Source organism: Tinamus guttatus, unplaced genomic scaffold, assembly GCF_059628265.1.
Source record: "Tinamus guttatus ecotype Peru unplaced genomic scaffold, ASM5962826v1 Tinamus_guttatus_pri_ptg000559l, whole genome shotgun sequence".
In the NCBI taxonomy this organism is placed as follows: Eukaryota; Metazoa; Chordata; class Aves; order Tinamiformes; family Tinamidae; genus Tinamus; species Tinamus guttatus.
Genome location: NW_028289093.1, coordinates 396146 through 400810, shown reverse-complemented (window position 1 = coordinate 400810; position 4665 = coordinate 396146). Strand labels below are relative to the sequence as shown.

The window sequence follows — 4665 nt, the reverse complement described above, 5'->3', positions numbered from 1 at the left end:
TCTTTACTTTTTCATTCCTGTTTCTTTTCTGTCTCTCTCTTTTTTTATTTTTTTTGGGTTGTTTGTTTTTGTTTGGGTGCTTCTGCCTTTCCCATTTGATCTCATTTTCTTTTTCTTGCCTTTCTCTCTCTTTTTTTTCCATTCCCCTTTTTTTTCCCCCAGATATTTCTCTTTGCTTTTTCTTACATTTCTCTTTCCTCCTGTCTTCCTTCCTTTGTTTATTTTCCCTTATTCCATTTCTCATTTTCTTGCCACATTCTTGCCATTTCTTTTTCTCCTTGTCACTTTGCTTCGTGTTTGCCATTCTTTCTTTCCTCCTTTTTCACTTTCCTGTTTGCTTCCTTTTGTTTGCTAGCTTGGTGCTTCTTTGATTTCCCTTGGGATTGTTTCCTCTTGGCTTCATTTCCCTTTTTTCTTTCCTTTATGTCTCCATTTCATTTTTTTTTATTTTTCTTTCTTCTTCCCTCTCCACATTCCTTTTTTCTTCTTTCTTCTTTCCTTTTTGTTCTTTGTCCACCTCTTTGGCATTTTATTTGCATTTCTCTTTTTTTCTTTCCTGGTGGCATTCTTCCCTTGCTTTACTTTGGGACTCCTTGTCTTCTTTCAGCTGCTTTGCTGTTACTTTCTCCCTACTTTGGACGTTTCCCTCATCTGAGTCTCTTTCCTCTTTTTCTTTTTTCTTTTTCCGTCTATTTCCTCTTTTTTATTTCATCCCATTAGTTTTCCTCCTTTTTTTTTTTTTTTTTTCTTCTCTGTTTCCTCTCCTTTGCTCTTCATTTCTGCTTTTTCCTTTCCTTTTGGACTCCAAGATGGGAGTCTGAAATATCTCCATGCTGAGATGTTTCCAGCAGCAGACCACAGTGGTTACCTTTTTGGTTACAGCTGCAGGGGTTACAATCTCCATGTCTTGTTGCCTCTGAGGGACATTCCAGAAGCTCCTCCTCCTGCTCCTTTCCCCTCAGTGTGCCCAGGTGTGACAGGTCTCAGCCCCTAGTGACACCCAGGGCTTCCTCCATGCAGGCCCATGGTCACCCGCGCTCTGCTCTTCGTGTCCCAGGCGCGCCGGGCGAGAGCCTGGCTGGTGGCTGCTGAGATGTTTTGGGGGGCCCAGCAGCAGCAGGAGGGCATGGAGGCCAGCTGCAGCAGCATGGTGGAGGGGCACTGGTGGAAAGACAAGGCGCTGTCCAGGGAGCACCTGGAGGGGGCCTGGGGAGGAGCAATGTGGGAGGATCGGGCGGGCACCATGGCAGGAGCCTTTGCCAAGGCCTCGTGATCCAAACGCAACTCTTGCTGCCCAGCTCCAACATTAACTTCATGGCTGCTCTGCTCCTGGTGCCTTCTGCTGCCTTCAGAGCACTCCTGCATGGACAGGGCTGGCACGGAGAAGCTCCTGTCCATTGTGCTGGGGTGGATTTGCTGAAGAGGCAGCAGTGGAGGGGCAGAGGTGCAAGCTGCATAAGCCCTGCTGCACCTGGGGCTTCTCCCTCAGAACTGCAACTGCTGCTGCTGCATCACAGAGGCTGGGGGGACACATGAAACCTCAGGCTCGGGGCTGGCCGAAGCACCTTCCTGAGCAGCCCCTGGGTGTCCTGTGGGCAGAAAGAGCTTCTTAGCTGCTTCTGAGTGTCTCTCTGCAGGAAAAGGGGGCTTTGGCAGGGGGCTTTGCCCATAGTGAGCAATGCTGCAACAAGGTGAGCTCTATAAGGCTTTAACACCAGAGAGGCCTTGTGTGGAGTGAGCACTGTCCTTGCCAAGTCCTGGCAAGTGCTGCCACATTCAAGCAGTGCCGTGAGCCACTGGACCTTCTGCACGCATACCTGTGGAGCTGCCAGTGTCTTCAGAGGATTGCTCCGCAGAGGGGATGCCTGGAAAGGCTGTGTCCTCCCCGAATATTGCCTTGTGGTTGTCAGTGAGGACCTCCACAAGCACTGTCACCTGCACACAGAAACCATGGGCGTCGGGCAAAGGGCTCACAAGGCATCAGCAGTGTTTGCTGCTCCCCGCTGAGGTGTCTGTCCTCAGAGCTGCAGCTCCACGACTACAGCTGCATTAAGAGCTGCTCTGCCTGTTGACTTGCGCCTTGCCAAGCACAGGTGGCTTTTGCAAAGGCCGTGGGGTGTGTGGGCCTGGCTCAGCTGCGGCCCAACGTGGGAAGCTCTGTGGCATCCTGCACACACCTTGTTGTTGATCTCGACCTGCAGCTGGAGTGGCACTGTGCTGTCCAGGCCTGGGCCCAGCATGCTGGGCCCAATGCAGATGGTCAGGTTCCACGAGGTCATCTTGTTGCATGCTGCGCTCTGGCTAATGTGATTGAGCACGGCAAGCAAAGTCTTCAACAAGAGGTGGTTTGCCTGTGGCAGTTGCTCAGCCACCCTGCGTGAACACAAACACAAGGCTCCCTGACGTGAGGAAGCAGTGCCCGCTTCTTCTTGCTGGGAGCAAGAAGTCTCAAGGAAACTCCAACAGATGGTGCGTCCTCCACAGAGAGCAAGGCCCCTGCTTTCTCTTGCTGCTTGACACATGTCCTGTGGAGAAAGCTCCAATGGCAGCTGAGCAGCTTGCCTAAGTGCAAGATCTGCTTAAGGGCAAGATCTTGACTCAAAGGCAAGCGTCTCAGCAAGGCACCTGCCCTTCAGGACATGGGCAGCGTGAGGAAAGGGGAGGGTGTCAGCAGATGTTGGGCTGGCAAACTTTGCAAAGGCCCATGAAAGCCTGTGGCTCTCCTGGGCAGTATCAGCACTAGCTCACAGAAACGATGGCTCTTTGCAGGAGCCTGCCCACTTGGATAGAAGGCCCCAAGCTCTCCTGGACACTCCTGAACGCTGGCACTGCCTGCAACACTTAGTCTTTCAGCTCTTGAATCTGTTCCTCCTTGTTTGCTTTTGCCAGAGCCAGCATCCACCTGTCATAGAGAGCCACTGAGAGGAGCGTGGATGGGATATTGTGTAGGAAATCCTGCAAAGCCAAGATGAGGAGATGAGGCTTTGACATCAGCCCCGAGCCCAGAGGGAGCATGTGCAGCACTTGGGCTCCCTAGGAGGCAGCTGGCTCTGAGCTCCCTGCTCTCCAAGGGGAGCATGACCACTGCACAAGCAGTAGGCAGCTGGCAGCAAGGAGCAGGAATGAGCTGAAAGGCACAAGAGGTCACCTTTAAGAGAGCAGCCAGGAGGTGCACCAGCTTGCTCTCTTGCTCCATGCTGCCTCCCTCATTCAGGGCTTCCTTTAGCTGCCGACGATCTCTCTCGCTGGCAGCGATACGGAAAATGCCCTCTGTGGCGGGTCCCTCCCTGTACAAAATTGCCAGGAGATCCTGCCGGGAGAAGCAGAGGGGTTCTTGGGGTGCGCACAGGCCACTAGTGATGGGAGCTGAGCCTTGCTGCAGGGCAGCGCGTGTGCAGGCCAAGTCGCCAGGGGCCCGGCTGCCCTACCTGGACTGGCTGGGGCAGGCTCTCCTCTGCCCCACAGAGCCTGTCCAGAGGCTGCCCAAAGAGACAGCTCCGGATGAGCGGCTCCAGTTGCTCTGGGCCCTTCCCGCTGGCCAATCTGCTTTCCGGAGCAAACAGTCACGGGATTGACCTCCTCTTCTGGGGAGGTCCACAAGCAAGAGGAACGCAAGCGCCAGCCTCCAAAAGCAGGAGCGGCCCTGGGTGTGTGTGCGGGGCCGAGCGCTGCCGCCTGCAGAGCGGAGCAGCTCAGGGCTCTGCGCTGGGCTCTGTGCGGAGCGCTGAGGAGGAGGGTGGCTGCCCTGCTGTTCTGCCCAGCTCACTCACCGGGCGCAGGGCAGAGTCCCTCCTGAGGAGCTCTGGGGACTTCGGCAGCTCCTGGTGTGGGACCAGCCTGCAAGAAACGGCCCCGGGTCACAGAACCACCCAGAGCAGCCAGGGCTGCAGGAGCCAGGCTGAGCCACAGGCCCTGGGTGCTTTGCAGGGCTGCTGGGCGCCAAGAGGCTTCAGCTCCTGGGCACAGGGTGCCCAAATGTGGCCCCAGGAACTGGCTGCCCTCCCAGGCTCCCTCCAGCCTGGGTAGCTCCCCCCTGGCTGCCCTGTTGGGCAGTGGCCGCTGTCCCTGGCCCTTGGGCCCCTGCCACCTCCCCTGCGCAAACACAGATACCTGTTGGCAGCACCCACAAGGGCCAGGGCAGTGGGAGCAGCCGCTCATCGCTGCCAAAATCAGCGCCTCGATGGTCTGCTCACTCAGCGACGCCGACTGGGCAAGAGAGCAGAGGGTCAGCTGGAGCCGTAGGGCTCTTTCCCAAAGGCCAGGGCGGTCAGAGTACAGCGCGAAGCTCGGGGACACTTATGGGACCGTAGACGCTGATCACCTCCCTAAGGAGCCGCTCAAACGAGGCCAAGCGGGTGAGGCGGACCCCCTGGTCTCCCGGGCTCCTGCTGGGCACAGGACAGCCCCGAGGGCAGAGCTGGGTCACTGCCCGGCTCTCTGCTCACTGCGCGCACAGCAGCACAGCCCCTCCAGCCACCCTCCCCTGCAGACCTGCCCGCAGCGCTGGCTCGCGGGCAGCACCGCTCTGCATGGCCCCGGTGCTGCTGCCTGCATCCCCTCCGTGTGCACAGGGCCCGGGGCAGCTCTGCCCAGGAGCTCCCTGCACCCCACGACAGCTCCCCAGCAGCTCTGCAGGACCGGCAGCCTGGACGCCCAGTGCCGGCA

The 4665-nt window shown here is 56.9% G+C and overlaps 1 pseudogene; it reads right to left on the bottom strand.

Moving 5' to 3' along the window:
* Nucleotides 1-990: 990 nt before the first annotated feature.
* On the bottom strand, nucleotides 991-4158 carry LOC148592552 (uncharacterized; annotated as a pseudogene).
* Nucleotides 4159-4665: the final 507 nt, after the last annotated feature.